The 24,673-nt window shown below is 39.9% G+C and overlaps 1 long non-coding RNA gene across 1 annotated transcript in view; it reads right to left on the reverse strand.

The window, feature by feature from the left end:
- The window catches only part of LOC104662467, a 37,771-nt gene that overhangs the window by 12,685 nt on the left and 413 nt on the right, over window positions 1-24,673 (reverse strand). The window contains exon 2 of the long non-coding RNA XR_004059744.1: window positions 4,968-5,027. This is a non-coding gene — a long non-coding RNA (uncharacterized LOC104662467). The remainder of the gene's footprint in view (window positions 1-4,967; window positions 5,028-24,673) is intronic.

The raw sequence follows: 24,673 nt of genomic DNA on the forward strand, positions 1-24,673 counted from the left end.
ATGGAAAACATAACAAACAATTCTAGAGTCAGTCACAAGTTAAGTGATTCATGAACATTTCAGAACATTGGAGCACACATTACACCAGATCTCTTCAAAAATTACAGAGAAATCCTTTACTTGATATGCCAGATGTGTCCAAGGCTGACCCTTTGATTCTCAGAACACATGTGCATTTGTGTGAGCTGTAATGGAAAAAAAAATAGAAGAATATTTGATATTTTTTAATACATAAAGCCCTTGGAACTGAAATAGGGATCATTTCAGGAAAATTCAGCTTTCCTCTGAATGTTTACAAACCTCTTTGCACAACATTTATTCAACAGAATTTTGTGGATTTTCCAGTATATGACAGGCACATATCTTCATTTCAAAATGGAAACATGAAGATTCACATTGCTGGCCATTGCCTCTACATGGAAAATTTGAAAAATTCACTGCCATCTGAAACACCACCTCATCAAATGCATAGCTATTTGCCATGTTCCTATCATTTGACTTTCAGGAGCATCGACATATTTGAGAAATAGACCTCAATATGAACAAACATGAGGGGTGAAAACCGAAAATAAAATTCTAAGCCCCCAACCAACTGGAAGGGCTCCCTCTTGGCCAAGGGGATTCCGAAGAAAACTGCAAAACTACTTCAGGCCACCTGTAGTCCCAGCTACTTGCGAGGCTGAGACAGAAGAATGGCATAAACCCGGGAGGCGGAGCTTGCAGTGAGCTGAGATCCGGCCACTGCACTCCAGCCTGGGCAACAGAGTGAGACTCCGTCTTGAGTAGGGGGCGGTGGGTGGGACATACCTCATTATACCTTCCTCCCTTTGAAGTTCAGGTACAATTGACCAGCATTAACATTAAAACAGGTATCTCAAGACTGACAGAGCAGACTCTCTGTAACAATAAGTTACCAGATTCCAACCGGACTTTCATATATCACGTGACAGATAGCAGGCTCTGAGGGAAATCAAAGTATTTTACACCAAAATGTATTTCTTTGCCATGCTTTAGAATGGCCCTGCACAGTTGTCTCTTGTGAGGGATACTTGCATTCTGTAGCAAATTCTCTTTCTTTACTAGGTCTTTTCCAGAGGGTCCAGAACATTTTAAAGGTCTGGATAGGAAACATTTGCCATCTATTGCCTCAAAGCATAGCCACCTATGAGTCTTCATCTACATAATAAGAACCTTGGTCTCCAGAACCCCTTATCTTAAGTCAGACAGTCCTTTGTAATAATTCCAGGTCTTTAGATAATAACTGTTTCAACCAGTTGCCAATCAGAAAATCTTTGAATCCACCTATGACCCTCAGGTCCCCACTTTGAGTGGTCCTGCCTTTCTGGACCAAATCGATGTAAACCATACATGTAGTGACTGATGTCTTATGTCTCCCTAAAATGTATAGTATAAAACCAAGCTATAACCCAATCACCTTGGGCACATATTCTCAGGAACTCTTGATGCTGTGCCTTGAGCCAGCCGTGGTCACTCATATTTGCCTCAGAATGAACCTTTTTAAATATTTTATAGAATTTGACTTTTTCCATCAATAACAGTGAACACACATTTTCCCTGTTAGAGGGAATCTTTTAAGTCAAGATGTAGTGATTGAAGACCCAGTTTATGGGGAAAGTTGAGTACTTAGAATTTAGGAAATTGAGAAGTATTGATTGTACAGAGCTGGAAGGAAGGTTGAAGAAGATATTTAACTGCCACCATCTCAGACAAAATTGCCAGACTATGCCATGTTCAGTTTCCAACAGAGACCTCGCCCACACCTAGCACAACTCCGGGGGGCGCCATTTACATAGAATTTATGGGAATGGACTGCTGCAGATGTGAGTGAGGCTGCCCTGGCCCTGCATCTGCACCCTTGGCAGCCCTAAGCTCACACCTCTGGGCTGGAAATCCTTTAGGTCTCGCTCATCTGGAAGCTGTCAATCACCTGATTTACTGTCTGTCCTGGTTAGACCCTGTTACAGCCATTCCAGAGAGGGTCTCCCTGACCAAGACCCCACCCTAGACTTCCTCTGCCCTCCTGTTGAAATCCTCACTCCCTAACCTGAAGTTAAGCTTTCTTTCTGCTATGTTAGAACGCTCCTGTCCTTTTGTGAGCAGATAGTGGAAATGAGCTTGGTGTTCCAGGAACAGGCACTTAGTCGGTGGCTTCAACTGCAAACTGAATTGCTGATTCTTGTTGTAGTCTGCCTCCACCTGCTCATCTCTTGAATTTAAGTAGATCCACATTTCGCTCTGTTCTAACTGAGGTCATTTCTAGAATTTTGAGAAATTTCTAGAAAATATATAGGGTTGTCTTTCATTCTGGTTTGAAAAAGTAGAGGAAAGGAAAGTCTGAACTCATTCTGTCTCACAATGCAGTTCAGTGGAAAATGCATTACTTCAGAGGTTGGGTCCCCTTGCCCTTCTCTGGGTGCCTGGAGAGAGCTCACAATAACATAGGCAATTTCTATTCCCTCTCCTGCCAAAGAGGAACAACTCTAGGCAAGACTGCGATTGTCTCTATTTATTTTTACTAAAATATTTATACAAATTTAATTTAAATGCAAATGAGTCCCTTTCCACTTGGCTTCTGGATATCCATGAAGGCAGCATATTGTTAGCAGGACCTGGAATTTCTGGTTGGACAATGAATAATTCCAGACTTAAACAGGATCTGCCCAGAGATTTCTCCTCTCACAGGCCTGATCCATCTGATCACTTTCTCAGAACACAGTGATGCTGCATCTAGTGCACTGTTATCTTCATGACAGCTCAGTACTCCATGTCAAACCACCAAATCTAACATGTCTCTTTCTCATTTAACCCCTGATTGTGTCCTGTGTACTTTATACCTGGTGCTTCTGGACACACAAGGGAAAGTCATGCTTCCCTAGTTATCTATTTCAGTTAGGGCTTTCCAAATATTGGTTGTCATTTCTGTTCTTCAAGCAATAAAACAATAATATAATAAATAGTAGCAGATTCGTAGAAGCAGGCTTTCTGAGCCAGCGGTAAGGAGGGCATGGTGGCATGTTTAGATGAGCCTTTGTGTGGCTGTTGACCAGTGGATAGTGTCAGTTGTGTGCAGTAAATTGCAGCTCTTCTCAGTAACCCCCCATGCTCAGTTCCCATCCCCAGTAAATCTAGCGAGCTTCTTCATTTATTACTTAATTTTTCAAAATAAGACAAAATATTTAAAAATAAATATTTGTAATAAATACAATAACATAAGCACATAGTTTAGAGATTTAAAAAATATTGTGGAATATCTGCCCATAAAAAAAATCTGATTTCCTCACTTTCTATAACCAACAATAAAGTACTTTAAAAATGTTTCAGGCGTTTCCCAATAAGACAGCATACAGCCAAATCGCAGCCCAAAACTTACTCGCTCCTAATTTCATGAATTGCGGAGACAAACAAAAATAGTAAGTTTTTTAATATACTGAGCTTTTATTTAGTGCCAACTGATTCGCCCACATTATTTTATTGTAATCTAATTATACTGTACAATATGTTCAATGCCTCTTTTACAGATGAGGAAATGGAATATTAGGAGGTAACATGAATTGTATGGATTTGTTTATTTATTTTGAGACAGAGTCTCACTCTCTTGCCCATGCTGGAGTGCAGTGGCACAATCTCATCTTACTGCAACCTCCACCTCCCAGGTTCAAGCAATTCTAGTGCCTCAGCCACCCAAGTAGCTGGGATTGCACGTGTACACCACCATGCCCAGCTAATTTTTGTATTTTCAGTAAAGACAGGGTTTCGCCATGTTGGCCAGGCTGGTCTCACACTCCCAGCCTCAAGTGGTTTGCCTGCCTCAGCTTCCTAAAGTCCTGGAATTACAGGCATGAGCCACCACGACCGGCTGAGTTTAGAAAGATCTTAAGTAGTACAAGAGCTGATGTTTGAACTTAGAGCACTTTGACTTCAGAGTCTGTAATCTTAGCACGCCTCTGCTAAGTCCCTAAAACAAGGTTAGCCCTTGATGAAGAAAGGACTGAGATGAGAGTTCTTTGGTGCCCTCATGAAACAAAATCTAATTCATGAGATGGGGAGTTAAAGGAGGGCAGGAGACCACCGTTTGGCTTCTTCTTCTCCTAATTAAAAGGCTTCTTGGGAGGCCGAGGTGGGTGGATCGCCTGAGGTCATGAGTTCAAGACCAGCCTGACCAACATGGAGAAACCCCATCTTTACTAAAAATATAAAATTAACCAGGTGTGGTGGTGTATGCCTGTAATCCCAGCTACTCGGGAGGCTGAGGCAGGAGAATGGCTTGAACCTGGGAGGTGGAGGTTGCAGTGAGCTGAGTTCGTGCCATTGCACTCCAGCCTGGGCAACAAGAGCAAAACTCTGTCTCAAAAAAAAAAAAAAAAAAAAAAAAAGGCTTCTCAGTGCGGGATTGGTGAACCACTAGCATAATTGTTCTATGTATTTATTTGACAAGTGCTATAATTGTTTGCTTTTAGTGTTTATGACTAAATCATGAAACTCTCTATACTTAAATGTATTACAGAAAAACAAACTTTCAAAATATGCTCTTAGGATATTCAATACAATATTTAAATATTAGGATATTCAATACAATATTTAAATATTCACAATATTTAGAAGAAGAATATGCACATTCTTCAGACTGCTCTGAAAGTTGATTTTCCATGTTGATCGTGACAATGAAGTGGTTTGGAGAGTCCTCTGGCTGAAGGCAATTTAGAAACTTCATCCTGTACTGCATGTTATTTGCAGATTGTTAATGAGTGGATTGTTGTTTGGGGTTATAATTATAATTTCTGGGAGTATGGCCAAAAATGGAATGCAGTGCTGAAGGGTTGGCCTTTTCCTCCTCTGGTCCCTCCTTGATAAATTGGTTTATTGGAAATATTTCTAAAGCACAAGAGAGACAAAAGAATAGGGGTATAGTATTCACAAACTAGTGAGATACATCTTGAATGACTTACATGTAAACATTGATGCGTCACCTTGACGACCTCTGTAGTCTCTGGATATTCTCAGGTAGCCTTTGCAGGGAGAAAATACAATTCTTAATACTAAGACCTGACTGCATATTTTTGCTAATTTCTCTTCTTTCCTCATTGAACGCCAGGATGGCTTTTCTATGCAGGTATCTTGACACACAGTGCCCAACTTTGGTCCTGAGTTCTGAGAACCACAGTCCAGAATAGATGCTAAAACGTTTCAATGTTAGCAGCCTTCCCCTATGACTTTATGAGGTGCAGCCCTACAGGAGAGCTCAGGAAGCCACATCTTCCATCTGTCACCTGACTGTTGATCCTATGGGTTCACAGGCCAGGGGGATGCTGGTGAGGACCCTTTTCACTGGGACCCCCAGGAATTCCTGACAGAGGAGACAGACTTAGAGACACAAGTAGTCTGGTGAGAAAAGGGCTTAATGTCATGAAATGTTGCAGGAAGTCAGGGACCCCGAACGGAAGGACCCGCTGAAGCCGTGACAGAAGAACATAAATTGTGAAGATTTTATGGACATTTATTACTTCCCCAATCAATACTCTTATAATTTCCTATGCCTGTCTTTAATCTCTTAATCCCGTCATCTTCGTAAGCTGAGGATGTACGTCGCCTCAGGACCCTGTGATGATTGTGTTATCTGTACAGATTGTTCGTAAAGCATGTGTGTTTGAACAATATGAAATCTGGGCACCTTAAGAACAGGATAACAGTGATTTTCAGGGAACAAGGGAGATAACCTTAAAGTCTGGCTGCCTGTGGGTCAGGCGGAACACAGCCATATTTCTCTTATTACCGAAAATGGGTAAGAGAGGTATCGCTGAATTCTTTCCCCAGTAAGGAATATTAATAATTAACAGCCCTGGGAAAAGAATGCATTCCCATTGAGGGGGGGGCCTCTGGCCACTCTGGGGGATGTCTGCCTTATGCAGTTGCAGATAAGGGATGAAACACACCCTGGCCTCCTGTAGCGCCCCCAGGCTTGCTAGGATTAGGAAATTCCAGCCTGGTGAATTCTACTCAGACCTGTTCTCTGCTCTTGAACCCTGTTAAGATGTTTATCAATGACAATGTGTGCACAGCAGAACATGGAACTTCATTAGTAATCGCCCTGACTCATTAGTTTCGCCCTGACCTTGTGATCTCGCCCTGACCTTCTGCCTTGTGATCTTTTGTTGCCCTTGAAGCATGTGATCTCTGTGACCCACACCCTATTCGTACAGTCCCTCCCCTTTTGAAAATTGCTAATAAAAACTTGCTGATTTTATGGCTCAGGTGCATCACAGAACCTGCCGACATGTGACATCTCCCCCAGACACCCAGCTTTAACATTTTCTCTCTTTTGTACTCTTTCCCTTTATTTCTCAGACCAGCCAACACTTAGGGAAAGTAGAAAGGAGCCTATGTTGAAATACTGGGGTGGGTTCACCCAATAATGAAGTATTAAAAAATCTAATATATTCGAAAATTTACAAGAGAGTATTTTGGAAGGAAACTTCAAAAAATGTAGAAGACAGGGAGAAGAAAGAATCTCTGAAAGTCACCTCTTTGGGTGGAAATTTTCTCATTTCTCTATTTGTGGTCACCACTGTACACTGGTAACAAGATTTCCTGCCATAAAAATTTCTCAGATGGTGAAATTAGTTATAATGTGAATAAATTTATTTCTTCCTGTGTGCTTTTGTTTTTTAAACATATTTTTGAGTACTTAATGTGAGTCAGTCTTACTCTAGATTCCAGGATTGTGGAGTTGATCAAGATAGAGAGGACTCTTATCCCCTATTACTTAGTTTTTCAATAGGATCAAAATAAAATACTTTTAAACAAATGTTTATAATAAATATAATGACATAAACACATAGTCTGGAGATTTAAAAAATATAATAGACTATCTGCCCATAAAAAATATAACTGATTTCTCCACTGCCTAAAATCAACAATAAAGTATATCCACAATGTCTCAAGACTCTAAAAAGACTTATATTTTGTGAAAGGAGACAGGCAGTAGATATATAGAAGATGGTATAATTTTAGGTAGTGATAACTGCTATAAAAATAAAACTGGATAATAGAAGATAATTAGGGAATTAGGGCTAGCTTAGATAAGGCTCTAAGAAAAATTCATGCAGTTCATTTATTAAACACAGATATATTCCAATTTTCTCCTTGTATCAAATTCATTATATATTCTCAGTATTTTTCTTGGAATTTGACTGTTACCTGAATTTTTTTCTTTAAAAATAATACTGCTTATATTATAGATTTATTCTTTTAAATGTACATAGGATCTTTAATGATGCCCTATCTTCATTGTGAATATTTGCAATTTATTCATTCTCTTACTTTCCTTCATCAGTCTTCTTAGATTCAAATCAGTTTCATTTGTCTTCTCACTGAAATACCTTTTGCATTTGATGATTTTTTACCATTGTATATTTTATTTCTATTTCACATATTTCTGTCCTTATTTTCTTCCTTCAATATTTTCTACTTTCAAGAGAAGTTACTTTCTGCGACTTGCTGGTTTTTGAAAATAACATCATGGCATGAACATTTAGTTCATTGATTATGGTATCTTTCTTTTTTTCTGGATGAATATATTCATGCAAAGCTATTATTATTCCACTCTCTGTATCCACTGTGCATTTACTCCTGGGCTAGGCCCCAAGTAGAGGCTGAAGGAAATAGAATGTGATGAACCAGAACACCTTTGTTGCTCCTCAGGACCTCTTTCTCTGGCAGTGGACACAGGGCTTGTGAGTCCAGCATAATGAGATTATATAGGATGGACTGCCCTGAAGATGAGACAGATACTTCACTCACACTTCCATGGCTCTTGAAGGAGAACTTCCAACTTGATGGATTTTATTAACTGCCCTGGATTTGACAGGTTCCCTCTTGATGGGGAATCAAAAAGGAGCATTTCCGCCTTTCCTGAGTCTCTCCACAGTCTATGGACCCTATGCTCACACAGACCCTCATAGAAACCCACCCACAGTCTGTACTCCCTGTTCCCAGCTGCACAGACAGACCAACATGCAGAAGCAGCTGCACACAGTGATGCCAAACTCGGGTTCCATCCACGTGTCAAGAAAGATGAGAAATTTTGAAATAATATGCTGAATCTGCTACACATGGATTTTTTTTTAAATACTTTTTTCACAATTATTGAAATATTTTATTTGCTTTAAGACTTTAGAAGCTTTGAGAGATGAGGAAGAAAGATTCCTGGAGGTGGATTATCTTTGAAAAATCAATTGTGCTGTTACCTCTGTTCCCTCCAAAGGGACAGTAAATGCCCATCTTCTTATCCCAAACCCCCCAAAGGAAGAGGATCTAATAGAGCTATTTGTAGGCATTAGGATGCAACCCCTATGATTGGGGGACATGGTGGCCTAAGTATGATCTTCCAAGACAGTGAAAGGCAGATGTGCCCATAAAAGCTTAGCTCTGGGGAGCAGCCCTGAGCTTTCAGATTTTCCTAAGGCCAGAGATAGAGGTATGTTTTATCTCTAAGCAAGGCAAGTGATACAATCTACAAAGAAATCGGCACAAAAGTTGAAGACACTTTAACTTTTAGCATCAAAGAGTGAAATAAAACAAAGTGAAGAGCACATGAAAAGAACAGGCACCTTTTCTTTGGAAATGAAGCTGATGAGAATATCAGAAGGAACATGCATTGCTCAGGAAGTTGTTTTCCTGCAAAGGTTCCTAATCATCTCAACAAATCATAGTTCTATTAATTTGAAATTGATGCAAAGTTGGAGGAAGAATCAGGTCTAGGAATATGTGTGTGTGTGTTCAGTTTTTCTCATAAATGACTCCAGAAAGATACAGCTCAGCAGGACATCCAGGGTGATTGCTTATGTAAAAATTCTAATCTAATTTGTATTAGGCTATTCTTGCATTGCTATGAAGAAATACCCAAGATTGGATAATTTATAAAGAAAAGAGGTTTAATTGTCTCACCCTTCTGCAGGCTGTACAGGAAGCATAGCTCTGGCATCGGCATCTGTGGAGGCCTCAGGACGCTTGCAATCGTGGCAGAAGGTGAAGTGGGAGCAGGGTTTCACATGGTGAAAGCAGGAGCAAGAGAGAGAGTTGGCAGGGGGAGGTGCCATACACTTTTTTTTTTTTTTTTTTTTTGAGACGGAGTCTCGCTCTGCCACCCAGGCTGGAGTGCAGTGGCCGGATCTCAGCTCACTGCAAGCTCCGCCTCCCGGGTTCACGCCATTCTCCTGCCTCAGCCTCCCGAGTAGCTGGGACTGCAGGCGCCGCCACCTCGCCCGGCTAGTTTTTTGTATTTTTTAGTAGAGACGGGGTTTCACCGTGTTAGCCAGGATGGTCTCGATCTCCTGACCTCATGATCTGCCCGTCTCGGCCTCCCATAGTGCTGGGATTACAGGCTTGAGCCACCGCGCCCCGCCGTGCCATACACTTTTAAATGAACAGATCTCCTGAGAACTCACTATCATGAAAACAGCACCAAGCCATGAGGGATTCACACCCATGACCCAGAAACCTCCTACCAGGCCCCACCTCCAGCACTGAGGATTACAATTCAACATGAGATCTGGGTGGGGACGAACATCCAAAATATCTCACAATTATATTTTGGGTCAAGTACAGTATATGAAGTTTACCAAGAGAAGTTTGGCTAAAAGTTTCAACATCTCACCAGATAAAAATCTCAGGCTTCAAGGGGTAGTGCATTGAAAAGAAAAGCCTTATTAAGATATAATTCAGTCTCTACTAAAAATATAAAAATTTGCTGGGCATGGTGGTGCACGCCTATAATCCTAGTTACTTGGGAGGCTGAGAGGCAGGAGAATCGTTTGAACCCAGGAGGCAGAGGTTGCGGTGAGCCGAGATCGTGCCACTACCCTTCAGCCTGGGTGACAGAGCCAGACTCTGTCTAAAGAAAAAAAAAAGATGCAATTCATATAACATGCTCTTCACTCGTTTAAGGTGTACAGGCAATTGACTTTTAGTATCCACAGAATTATGCATTTATCACATGACCAATTTTAGAATATTTTTGTTACCCTAAAATGAAACCCCACATCATTTAGCTGTTGATGCAGGATTTTTCTCAGCCCCCTTTGCCAGACTTGTGGGAGGGGTGCCCATCTACTCAATCTGCCGTGCTTAACCCCCTGCAGAAGGGAACAAGTGAGTGAGCGAGTGCAGAACCTGGCTGGCTGCTTTGGGCGTCAACAGAGGAGCAAGCTCTGAGTGGGACCTGGGGCCAGTCCAGGCATGTTGCCTTGAGGGGAATGTGGCAGCTCCCAGGTGAGGGTGCCCATGATCCTGAAACCCCAGAGGAGGTGTTACAGAGCTCCTTTAGTTCAACTGTCCACAGCATGTTAGCAGCTTACTGGCCCCTTGCCTCATCCATGGGGTGGTTGCCTTCTGCCAGCAAAGGCAAAGGGCTAGTGTGACAGCCTTTCTGGGTACCCACACTCAGTGGGTCCTGAACTCTTGTGTGACATCCAAGAAGAATGAAGTCATGCAGACAATTTAAGGATGGTGAAGGTGGAGAATTTATTGAGTGATGAAAACAGCTCTCAGTGGAGAGAGGAGATGGAGAGGGGAGCTCGAGAAGGGGCAAGAAGAACAGGTCATCTTCCCTGAAGTCAGGCCATCTCTTTCCCTGAAGTCAGGCCATATTCTCCAATACTGACTGAGTCTGGGGACGTTATAGGCACAGAATGGGGAGTGTGTGCTGATTCGCTTGTGAGTATGCAAAAAAGGTTAAAGTGACAACACCATCCAAAGGTTGGCATGATAGTGTAGAAAACCAACTAGGCAAGGGTGGCTATATGTAAAACAGGTGAAGAGCAGGCATGAATCAGAGGAAAGTGTGCCAAACAGGAAGACAAGTTCTCAATCCAGCCCAAGGATTTAACTTGTAGCTTTCAGGTTTTCAACTGTCTTCAGCTTGGAGATGGGGTCACAGGGTCCCACCTCTGTCTGTCTGGGCATTTGGCTGCCTCCTGCTGCTATCACTGACCCTCCCAATATTCTCATTCACTCATTGCTCCTGCCCTAAATAATCTACTTATTTTTTCTCTAGATTTGCCTAACCTGGATCTTTCATACAAGTGGAATCATATAATCAGTAGTTTTTGGGACCAGCTTCTTTCACTTAGTGTAATCATTTAAAGATTCTTTCCTGTAGTATAAATCAGTACTTCATTCCTTTTTATTGCTAAGTAATATTTCAGTGTGGATATACGATTTTATGTATCTTTCAGCTGATAGGCATTTGGGCTATTTCCACACTTTGGCGATCATGAACAATTCTGCTATGAATATTTATGTCCAAGGTTTTTTGTGGATATATGTTTTCATTTCTATTGGGACTTCTGGGTCATAAATAACTCTTTTAACTTCTTGACTCTTCCAGGTAAGAAGGACTTTGGAAGGACTTCCAGACTCTTCCAAAGTAACTGCGGCTCAAAAATAGGCGGGGCTTTGTTTTGGTCACTGCTGCATCCCCAGTGTCTAGAACAGAGCTTGACACATTACAAGCCTCACAACACATGAGTAAAACAAGTAAATTCCACATCTTGTATTCCTGAACACTAACATGTAATATCAACATTTTTCATGCATCCTCTAGGAAATTTAAGCAAGAATTACACAAGGGATTTTGATCTCAGCCAACTAAACACTTCATCCTCAATTTTCTCATTTTAAAATGGAAATAAATACCTACCTTCCAATAGAGTTATTACGAGGCTGAAATGTGGTTATATACATGAAAGCAACTTGAAAATTACAAAGTATTATAGAAATGCCAGTTGCTGTTACTATTTTTATTCAGTTGTTTTTGTTAGGATTATCACTCTTCCTGTTCGCAGTCCAGAACCAGACTCGAAGGCACTGAGTCACTTCCACAGTTATATTTGTTCCCTTGGTGTTTCTTGGCAATGGGGTATGCAGCTATATTGGTAATATTTGCTCAGTTTATTCATACTTATTGCATGCATAATATAGATGGCCCCAAGACCACTCTCCTTGGGGACTGATATTTGCCAATCTCCCCTCCAGATGTATTCCTAACCCTAGCGCACCCTGCACTACTCTAACCTGTAGGCTGACCTCTTCATATTGCATCACCTGGCTTCCTCTGCTCTCTGGCTTCTGGTTAGTTTTCTGACTGGAGACGCTGGGTTTTCAGGGGCAAAAGAAGAGAGAAGTCAAGAGATTTATTACCTTCCCTCTCTCCCTGCTCTCCACAACTTGGCGTTGTCTGTGTTCCTTTTATGGAGGCCACAGCTTACGTGGCGTCAGATGTCAAGGCCTTCTTAATGCCAAAGCTCCTGTATGATGTGGCAACTGTCCCCTCCTCTTGTTCCTTTGGTTGGGGTAGTGGTACGGAGTTAGTGTGATGGCTTCCCACTGTTGCTAGGTCCTGGGTGCAGTGCCATCTCCCATTTATTTAATGTTGTCCAATCTATTTAACTACTATCTTTATTAAATTTATTAAATTCAATCCCATTTTGAGTGTACCATGTATTTCCTGTGAGGACCCAATTAATACACTAATAATAATAATAACAACTAACACTTACTTTGCACTCTTTACATGCCGGGTTCTATGATGGGTGCGTTCACACACAAGCTGGTTCACTTTGTCCTCACGGTGACTGAATGAGATAGGGACTCTTTCTGTAATTGTCATTTTGCAGATGAAGAAACTGATGCTCAGAGAGCACCCCTGACTCCCGCCAGGTCACATAGTTAGTAGCTAGCAGAACCAGCATGTAAACCTCATTGCCTTGCATATAGGATCCATGCTTCAGTCTTTATGCTGTACAGCCCATCTGTGGGATTCCAAGTTCTAACGTGAGAATAGCTCAGGCTGGTGATTTCCTAAGCAAAATGTTGGCAGTGGGATCCAGGACAATATTTAGTTTTTATCATTAATTGTAAGAGTGCATGTTCAATGTCACTAGCTGAGGTCCTCAAGCTTGCACAGCGAGAGTTTCAATTAATCCACTAAAAAAGCTCTTTGTACCACAACTAATGCCTATTAATGTGTGATTACTATATAAGGCCCAGTGTTCTTTGTCTGAGACAATGTGAAACAGACCAGGAGCTGGGATGATTTAGACACAATCAGAGTGCATTACACAAGCTCATTTTCACGTTAATAGTAACAATAAAAGACTTCTCAGCCAGATTTATGCCCAGGACGTCTCATACTTTAGAATAAAAGCAGGGTATAAAAGAAGTTGTTATATACAGCACATTTACTATTTTCCAGAGCTATCTGCAGCTTCCTGCAGTGCTGGCAGAATGGAAATAGCCCCCATAATTTAGGGATTTTTAAAATAAATGTGCAGTAAATTAGGTTGATTAATAGCTTTATTAGATTGTATAAGTCACAATTTTAAGGTTTAATAACAATGTTCATATGTTAAGAAATTGTTCTTTTCAAGGAACTGTTCTACCATATAGATATATATATATTATATATATATATGTGCCTGAACTGCTTCCATCCCATAATAATCTTATCATGTAGGTCATATTTTCAGCCCCATTTCACAGACAAGGAAACTGAGGCACAAAGGTGTTATTTAGCTGGGATACAGATGTACCACTAGGAGGTGAGCATAGGTTTATGAGACAGACTTCAACATCCAGGCTCCTACCCTTTAGGCAAATCTCCCATCAGGGCTTCCTCTCACTTTATAAGTATCAGTGTTTTTTTTTTCAATTTGGCTGCGCAAAAGCTTCTGGACTCATAAGCCTGAAGGGTGAATTGAGCTGTGAGCTCTCTCAAATGCATAAGTGAAGTAACTCAGGAATGGAAAACCAAACATTGCATGTTCTCACTTGTAAGTGGGAGTTAAGCTATGAGGATGCAAAGGCATAAGAATGACATAAGGACTTTGGGGACTCGGGGAATGTTGGGAGGTGGAGTGAGGGATACAAGACTACATATTGGGTGCCGTGCACACTGCTCAGGTGACAGGTGCACCAAAATCTCAGAAATTACCACCGAAGAATTTACCAACGTAACCACAAGGAAAAAAAAATCTATCAGTTTTTTAGTCATAAGAGTCAGCCTCTGGTTGCAGTTTTGTTGCCTTTCTATAGTTTGATATGCAATGTCATTTTGTTAATTCCTAAATAGCTTGTAATTGAGATTTTAATTCCTACTTTAACCTGATGGTTATTTGCGTGTTTGGACATTTATTTTCCTTATCATTTCTACTTACAGTTCATGAAAATTAGAGAATGCCTGGCCTTTTAATAGTTGAATTTTTTATTCTTTCTTTGAGATAAACACTATAATAAAGTTCTCTAAATATTTTTTTTTAAAAAAATCCAACACAGACATTGTCCCGAGGGAGCATTCTCTGGCTCTTAGCATGCAGTGAACAGGCCAGGAGCACATTGGCCAGCAGATGTCAGGAGTTACTCATGGAAGCCTAGGCTCTGGGCTCCGGACTGAATTTCCTGGGAGAGTAACAATAAACGGCCTGTCTGTGAAGCCCCTTTCCTCAAGGCCAAGTTTCCCTCACATGACCCCAAGATATGATCAGGTACTTGGAGTTCTGGAAACACAACTAAGTCAAACTGGATCAAAGACAGGGCCTACAGGAGTGATGGAAATACTAAATAGTGGTTATACTTTCGTATCTTCCATGACTTGCAGCAGATGAGCCCTAAATGTCTCAGGGAGGATGGCTTATAAATGCTGCGTGAGACAAATGACTCTCATGCTTTGCTTTTATGAATAAATTATAGGAAAAACAATTGGCTCTGTAGGACTCCAGTTCCTACTTTTTCCTATTTCACCATTGTTCTGTTTCAATTACAAAAATGTTAATGATGATAGTGATATGTGTGATGATGCCAGTTACCATTTACTGAATGCTTGCTAGGGGTTAATCGCATGTCGAACAAATATGAGTAGTTTCTTATTTAATCCTATAGCAGTTCCTCATATATTTATTGTGAACAATTAAAAATACAGTGATATGGTTTGGCTCTGGGTTCTCACCTAAATGTCATCTCAAATTGTAATCCCCATGTGTCAAGGGAAGGAAGTGATTGCATCATGAGGATAGTTTCCCCCATGCTGTTCTCATGATAGTGAGTGAGTTCTCATGAGATCTGGTGGTTTGATAAATGGCAGTTTTCCTGCACTCACACGTCTCTCTCCTGCCACCATGTGAAGAAAGTCCTTGCTTCCCCTTCGCCCTCTGCCATGAGTGTAAGTTTCCTGAGGTCTCCCCAGCCATGTGGAACTGTGAGTCAATTAAGCCTCTTTCCTTCATAAATTACCCAGTCTCAGGTAGTATTTTTACAGCAGTGTGAAAACAGACTAATAGACATAGATTTAAAAACATAAAGCAGAATACATATAGAAGCATACAATCAATGTCACCCAAAATAACCACCTTTTGAGGCTAAACTATTTAGGTGCAAGCACATTGAGAATCATTCTATTTTATCAATGATTTTAAACTTTTACGAAGTCTCTTTATCTCTAGTTGTACATTTTATCTTAAAGACTAATTTGTCAGATATTTTTCTGGTCACAAAATCTTTCTTCGGTATAGCTTGCATGGTCTAATTTTTTCAATCTTTCTCTGTCTCTGTTTTAAGTGAATCTCCTATAATTTTATTTTAATCCAAAGAGATGCTTATTTCTGTTTTAATTGTTAGATTCAGTCTCCTTATACGTAATGCAATTCTTAATATATTTGGACTGTCAGCTTAATCTGCTTTTGTTTTTCTGTTTGTCTTGCCTGTTTTGTCTTTTCTTATTCCAAATTAGAAAATGTTTATTTACATATTTTCCCTATGAATTAGGAAATTATAAATAATATTACTCTGTCTAAGTGATTATCATAAAGATTGCAATATGGATAACTGAAATATTAATGGTTGTATTAATTGTGGCTTTTCTTCTTTTCCAGGAAAAGGCACAAATCTTAGAATTGTTTAACTTCATTTATGCACTTTTTGAATTAAATGCCATTTTGCCATGCATGTTAATTCTGTTTATGTGTGCATTAAATTTCTCACGTGATAATTTGTATTTGTGTTATGTTTTATGTGGTCATTATTCATTCTGTATATTCACCCTTTGTGATGATTTAATTCCGTCTTGGTCTTTTGTTATTGTTGTTGTTTTGGGGTGTGTGTGTGTGTGTGTGTGTGTGTGTGTGTGTGTGTGTGTATGTGTGCGTGTGCATGTGTGTGTGTTTTGGCCAAGATTTGGGATTATTTCATTCTTCCTGAATAACAACCCTTGATATTTTCTTTAATGTGGGTCTTCTGGTAACAAAGACAGTTTCTCTTTGTCTGAAAAGTCTATTTCACTATCATTCTTAAAGGATATTTTTGCTGAGATACTTTCAATGATTTTGGTTGAGAAGTCACCTGTCAGTCTACACATTTTTTCCCTCTAATTGGAAAGATAACAATGAATTTTAAAGAGCTAGACTTTAGTTCTGGAGGGACATGGCTGAGAATCCTGGCTCTGCTATAACTAGTGACTGCCTCAAGCTTTTACATCTGTGAAATGGGTATAACAATATCTCCCTTGCTGTGATTTTGTAAAGATTGGAGATAAATTATAACTATTTTTTAGACATCTGCCCTAATGGGCGCTTAAAATAATAACAATATTATTATAAATGTTAATTACTTTTTAATAAATCCTTCTTGTTCAGAAAAACAAACTTCTGTATAGCCCCTGCATGTAACAGCAGATGGACCAAATTTGATACTGTAAAAATGATCAGATAGGATATTTTACAAATTATTCTTACTACCAAGTTCTTTTCATTCAAGACTCGCTAATCCCTTCTTCTTCAATCTTTATCTCCACCATGAAAGCTGTGCTCCTACTAATACATAAAGGGCAGAGTGTGGGCACCAGAGCACACGCAGGTTCACGTGAGTGTAGGAGGCTCACCAAGAAGGGGAAGTCCACACACAACCTGATTTGGTTGCAAGACAAATTTTCTGTCAGAAACTCATTAAAAGGCTGAGTGCGGTGGCTCACGCCTGTAATCCCAGCACTTTGGGAGGCTGAGGCGGGTGGATCATCTGAGATAAGGAGTTCGAGAGCAGCCTGGCCAACATGGTGAAACCCCATCTCTACTAAAAATACAAAAATTAGCTGGGCGTGGTGGCAGGTGCCTTTAGTCCCAGCTACTTGGGAGGCTGAGGCAGGAGAATTGCTGGAACCCGTGAGGCAGAGGTAGCAGTGAGCTGAGATCACGCCATTGCATTCCAGCCTGGGCAACAAGAGCGAAATTCTGTCTCAAAAACAAAAACAAAAATAGGATATTCATTAATGCTGGCTCAGAAGTTCTGACAACATTACCCTTGTTTTTATAGGTTCTTACAGTAGAGATAAGTTTGCAAAGGCCAGTGTTTGCATATTTTTCTAACAATGCCTTTCCTAATATCAGATGTGATCTCAATCGTTTCATAATGCCACACATTTTATTAGCTTTGTCTCTCATACAGCTGTTACTTATTTGTTTTTTAGAAAGTCTGAACAAAACTGAAGTTTAATTCCTTCCCACACGCCCTGCAAGAGAGTCACCATTCTTATTGAAGCTGAGAAGGAAGTTCAAGAATGAGGAGGAAAACTATCTCTGATCTTCTCCAAAGACGATAATTTATCTATAGCTGTCCCTTCTCTTGTCTTTACCGTTATTATTAAACACACACACACAGCACATGCACACACGCACACGCACACATACACACACAGTTTCTTTCGATTGATCATTCGAATGGTTTTGCCGTTTCCTTGGTTTCTTTGAAGATTCCATGTTGGTTTTACTGGTTCTTTCAATGGCTCCTGTGATTTCCTTCAAACTAATTTCTCTATTTCTAATTGCTTTCTTTACTCTACTCACTGTTACTCTTTTGTTCTGTTTTCTAAAATTCTCACTTCCAGAACACATGTATGGTGATGTGTCTTCTACACATCGTTTCCGCACCTGTGCCAGGATCTGTAGACCTTGTTTTCATTGTGGTTCAACTCTAAATGTTTCTCATTTGTATTATAGTTTCCTGTTTTATATAAATCCCAAATCTATGAAGATTTGGTTTACTTTTAATATTTTTCTGATTTAAAAATGTGTTTTCAGCACTTTGGGAGGTTTGAGGCAGGGGGTCACTTGAGCCCAGGAGTTCGAGACCAGCTTGGGCAATATACCAAAACCCCATCTCTACAAAAAATACAGAATTAGCTGCGTGTGATGACATGGCCCTGTAATCCCAGCCACTTGGGAGGCTGAGGTGGGAGGATCACCTGAGCCCAGGAGGTGGAGGCTGCAAGAGTCAATATTGCACCACTGCACTCCAGCCTGGGTGAGAGAGTGAGACCCTATCTCAAAAACAAAAAACAAAAAACGTCTTCATAGAGGGGAACAACATACTCTGGCCTACTAAAGGGTGAAGGATGGGAGGAGGGAGGGAGTCGGGAAAAACAACTAATGGCTACTAGGCTTAATACCTGTGTGATTATAAAGTAGTCTATGCAACAAACCCCCATGATACAAGTTTACTTATATAATAAACCTGCACATGCACCCCTGAACTTAAAATAAAAGTTAGATAAATAAATAAATAAATAAATAAATAAATAAATAAATAAATTAATAATTAAATAACAAGAATCTATATGGATGAAATCAACTGCTCAAAAAAGCGTTTGGTTTTATATTATTTGTTTAAAGATTTTGTATATCATTAGAAATGATATTTTGTGTTAAGAGGAAATGCATATTCTTTCATTTAAATAAGTCCTTTAGTTAAAATTTGCTCCTGTATTGCTCTTCCTCCTCATTCATATCTGTTTGGCACATCAGCTTCCAAGTAAGGTATGATAAACCTTCTTACTCTTAAAATTATTTGTGAAATTCACCTAATATTTCTGACAGTACAGATAGCAACTTACATTCCAATTGTGTTCTTAGTTACTTCCAATTTTAGATTTCTTACAAACTCGTAGGTTGTTTCTTATGTCATTATTTAGTATTCTATTTGTATCCAGAACATTTTTGCCTAGAATACTATTTCTCTGATGTTTAATAAAACCTTACCAGGTTTTCCCTGGTTGGCATTTATTGTACATACTTTTTCCATTAGTTTTCTTGTATTCTGTCTATATCATTGTATTTTTTTCTTCAACTTTTATTTTAAGTTCTGGGGTACATGTGCAGGATGTGCAGGTTTGTTACATGGGTAAACGTGCGCCGTGGTGGTTTGCTGCTCAGATCATCCCATCACCGAGGTATTACGCCCAGCATCCATTAATTATTCTTCCTGATGCTCTCCTTCCCGCTACTCTCCCCCTCCAACAAGACCCGGTATGTGTTGTTATTCCTCATGTGTCTATGTGTTCTCATCATTTCAGCTCCCACATTTAAGGGAGAACATGCAGTGTTTGGTTTTCTGTTTCTGCGTTAGCTTGCTGAGGATAATGGCTTCCAATTCCATCTATGTCCCTGAAAAGGACATATATAATTTTATCTTTAAGTGACTTTTGTAGTATGCTTGATTTTTTAAAAAAATCTAAGCATTAGGGGACTGTAACATAATTTCAAATTATATGTACTTAACCACCATAAACAGAATATCCAATGCCAAATTGTTAGAATTATATATTATTATTACTTGGAATTTTAGTGTCATTTGATTTTTAATATTTTTAAATTTAATCATCATTAAATTTATCATAATTTTTATTATTTTCACACACACACACGCACACACACACATATATGTGTATATATATACGCGTATATATGTATACATACATATATATACACGTATATATATATATATGACACAGTCTCGCTCTGTCGTCCAGGCTGGAGTGCAGTGGTGCGATCTCGGCTCACTGCAACCTCAGCATCTCGGATTCAAGCAATTCTCCTGCCTCATCCTCCCAAGTAGCTGGCACATGCCACCATGCCTGGCTAATTTTTTGTATTTTTAGTAGAGACAGGGTTTCACCATGCTGGCCAGACTGGTCTTGAACTCCAGACCTCGTGATCACGTCTGCTGGGATTAAGGTGTGAGCCACTGCGCCTGGCCACTATTTTGTATTTTTAAAGTTTGCTTGAATTTACTCACCAAGTGCTACCTAGACACGGGCTTAGAAAAATTCTGCTTGGGGTTTTGATGTAAATTCTTGAATCTGAAGGTGCATTTCAAAAAAATGAACTTTAGATGATGCTTAGATTCAGCTCTTCAAATGCTGCTCCTCTTCATTCTTCTTCTCTCGTCTTATGGAACACCTGCCTATTTTATCCTTCATGTCTCTTAACTTCTGTAGAATATTTTTCAGGGCTTTGTCTCTCTGTGTTCTGGGCAATTTCCTCGAATCTATGTTCCAGTTTGTTAGTTCTGTTTTCTCCTAAGTCCTTGCTCTTTGAAGAGGAAAAATACATCTCTATGTCTGTCTGTGTATACCCCGTACCTATATCCACCTGCACCTACTCCTGCATCTAAATGTGTATGGTCACATAGAGGTACATATATGTGTATACAGTCATTCCCCCTTATCTGCAGAAGATACAGTCCAAGACCCTCAGTGTATGGGTGAAACTGCAGATAGTATAAACCTTACATATATTATGTTTTTTCTATACATATATAACTATGTTAAAGTTTAATTTATAAATTAGGAAGTTGGATATGGTGGTTTTTGTCTGTGATTCCAGTGCTTTGGGAGGCAGAGGCAAGAAGATTGCTTAAGGCCAGGAGTTCAAGACCAGCCTGGGCAACATAGTAGGACCCTATCTCTACAAAAAAATTAAAATTATAGAAGTATAAATTAAGCACAATAACAGACTAACAATAATAATTAATAGTAAAGTAGAACAATTATAACAATATACTGTAACACAAGTCTTATGAATGTGGTTTCTCTCTATCTCAAAATACCTTACTATTTTTGAACTTTGGTAATTAAAACCAGTATAAGTTAAACCCCAAATAAGGGGACACTACTGTGTACATATAGGAATAATTAAACAAGTTTAAAATAACATCATTACTAGTAATAATTACAGTGGTTAACACACAGCTCGGGACTCACACTGTCTGAGCCCTTCGATAAATTTAATAGTGGCATTATTATTATTTAAAAGTTTCTAGGGCCAATTATGTGTCTTGCACACATTGTGCAAGACACTCATTGATTTCCTTGCAAAACAATTCTGAGGGCAATGCCACCATAGCACTTATTTTAAAAGGGAGAAAACTGAAGTGCAAAGGATCTGTAATTCAGCCCAGCTCACCCAGGCAGCAAAAGACCGGGCTGAAATGTGAACTGAGCGCGGGCAGAATGCACAGCCTGCCATGCCAGAGTCCTGCACCCAGTAGATCGTCAGTGGAAGCTGGCTTGATTAATGAAACAATGAATGAATCATTGCTGGTCACATCTGCCATTTCCTGGGAACCTGCAGTCAAGAACTTGCAGGACTTCAGGGGAGCCATCAAATACTCACAATACTGATAGGCAGGTTGGATCGTTCTGTCTTATGAAGATAAAAAATGGAGGCCTTGGAGGGGTGGAAAGACCTTGGCCACAGCCAGGTATCAGTAGAAGCAGATTTTGCAGCCCAGATTTTCCTGAAGGAGGCAGAAGAGAGAAACCATTTCTGTGATTGTCACCCTTCTTGGCCACACCCCAACTGAGTTGCTTCTGGAATATATAGGAAGAGCAAGGTCTATGGAAATGTAACTCTGGGGAGGAGGGGCAGGCTGTGTCCGCAGCAGCGACATCATGAGAGGGATGCACCAACAGCAACAGCACAGAACACAGGGGTGTGTGGAGGAGACAATCACCTGTGAGCAGACCTCAATGGAATGTGCTCAAAACCGGCTTAGAGTGTTAAGCCATTTTTATGTTACTAAAAAGGAATATCTGAGACTGGATAATTTATAACGAAAAGATGTTTATTTACCTCACAGTTTTGCAGGCTGTACACAAAGCATAGTGCCCTGGTGAGGGCCTCAGGAAGCTTACAATCACGGTGGAAGGCTAAGGGGAGCCAGTGCATCACACGGGGAGGGTGGGAGCAAGAGAGAGAAGGCGCAAGACAGTGAGAGAATGAGAGGAGACCAGGCTTTTTTCAACAATCAGCTCTTCTGTGAACTCACTCATCTCCAAAGGAATGGTGCCAAGCTATTCATGAGGGATCTGCCGTCATGATTCAAACACCTCCCTCCAGACCCCACCTCCAACATTGGGGATCACATTTCAACATGACACTTGGGGGAAAATGTTCAAACTATAATTACCCAGGATGGCATAGCCTATGCCTTCCTTGCCAGGGTTCAGGTGTCAAAGAGGAAACAGGGAAAACACAGGCAGTGGTGTCCAATGGCTAGGTCTACAGTGTGTTTGTGCAGGGGGAAAGGACAAGCGTGGGCAAGAGGGGCAAGATGTAGGGAAACAGATGCAGAAAAGCCCTTTCTCCCATCAGAACCTCTCTGGGAAAAAAATAATGTATTGATCCTGAGATTCCCATTTCTGTGCTTTGTGTGTGTGTGTGTGTGTGTGTGTGTGTGTGGTCTTCTCATATCGCCTTTGATTTCTCTTTGCAGAGGAAAACTGAAGTCTAATGGTGCAAACACACTGGGCTTTGCAGAGTTTTAAAGAATAATGATGTTGATGATTCTCTTGTTAGTCCAACATTATCTTCGTTCAGATTTCAAGTCATGAGGCGCTTATCCCAGGGGCCCAACCCAAACAAAAGGAAAGCTTCACAATTAGAGTCTTATTAAGAGAAATCAAAATAGGCCAATGAGTTTTTTTTTTTTCTTTAGACCCTTGAAAGTGAAAGACTGACAATGCACTCTGAAACCGTGCTCTCTCTGCTTGCATAATTTTCAAAAGCATAGTCACCCCATCTGCAATGATACTTAATCTGCAAACCGTTAAGTATGTATCTCATTTTGTTCCATAATAAGAAACCAAAGACATACTTAAAGTTGCTGGGAAATAAGGATAAGTACTTCAGGAGCCATAAGTGGACAGAGATAAATAGAGTTGATATTTCTCACACTTCTTGCCAAAGAAGAATAAAGAATGCATAGCATATCAAAGACAACCATTGATATAGCAGTTCTTCAAGGGCTAAAAAGCATTACTTTAATCCATATATAATGAGTCTTTTCTCTGTGTCAAGTGCTGTTTTAAGGTCTCAGATACAGAGGGGGCACAGTCTGAGTCCCCTTTAAGACTAGTGTCACACAGCAGACATACACCCTCTGCACAATGGGGGCCTAGCAGATGAGTCTGTGTTTGATGGAACGGAGTATTTCTTTCTCATTGAATTGATGCCTGTGTTAGCTCCTTTTGCTGCTGCAACAAATTACCACTAGCATAGTCTTACAACAGCACTCATGTATTATCCTCCAGTTCAGAAATCTAAAATGGGTCTTACTGGGTTTGCAGGTGAAGTGTCATTACAGATGGGGTGACTATGCTTTTGAAAATTATGCAAGCAGAGAGAGCACCGTTTCAGAGTGCATTGTCAGTCTGTTCAATTTCAAGGGTCTAAAGAAAAATCCTCAATGGCCTATTCTGATTTCTCTTAATAAGACTTTATCTATGAAGCTTTTCTTTTGTCTAGGCTGGGCCCCTGGGACATGTGCCTCATGATTTGAAATCTGAACAAAGATAATTTTGGACTAGCAAGAGAATCGTCAACATCATTATCCCCTGAAGGTGTCTTCAAGGCTCAATTTCTTCTGAGGCTCTCAGGTATAATCCATCTCCTGACTGTTTTCCATTTCCGGAAGCTTCCCTTCCAGTGTTCCTTTGCTCATGGCCACATCACTCCTATCTCTGCTGCCTTCATCACAGCTCCTTTCACTCTGACCCTCCTGCCTTCTTCTAATAAGGACATGTGTGATTCCCGTGGGTCCGCCAGAATAGTCCAGGACAAGCTCCCAGTCTCTCCATTAGATTAACCCTTATCTCAGTCACATCTTCACAGTCTCTTTTGCCATGTAAGGTAGGCTATTCATAGGTTCCAAAGATTGGAACGTCTTCAAAATGTTTGGAGAACAATTATTCTGCCTGTGTATTTGGGACATCTTTGAGGGAATCAATTATTCTGCCTATCACAGTGATCAATATTGAAATACCAGAACATTTACCATTTATACTTTTGGTTAAAATATGGGCTTCAGTTAATAATAATAACTACGCCATACTAATAATATACCATACTAACATACAGTAATTATTGCTAATACTAATACCAATGTATAATACTATACATATGTATAATATATATTATTAGTATGTATTGTTATACATACTAATGTATAATAATTAGTAGCACTAATAGTAATGAATAATGTATATCACAGATACTATGCATATGTATAACACTATACTAATGTATAACACTACACTAATATATAATACTATACTAATATATAATAATAATAATATACCATCCTAATGTAAGATGTCAATAATAGGGGCACTGGGTATCCCCATTGGATTTTCAGGAACTTTGTACTATCTTTGCAGTAATTCTGTAAAGCCAAAAATAAAAGTATTAAAAATGACATTTCCTGCTGCCTTGAACATGTGGGAAATCAATTAACAGTGGGGTATGCCAGCATGGAAACAGTTGACTGTATGAGTCTT

The sequence above is a fragment of the Rhinopithecus roxellana genome, chromosome 10, assembly GCF_007565055.1.
Source record: "Rhinopithecus roxellana isolate Shanxi Qingling chromosome 10, ASM756505v1, whole genome shotgun sequence".
Taxonomy (NCBI): domain Eukaryota; kingdom Metazoa; phylum Chordata; class Mammalia; order Primates; family Cercopithecidae; genus Rhinopithecus; species Rhinopithecus roxellana.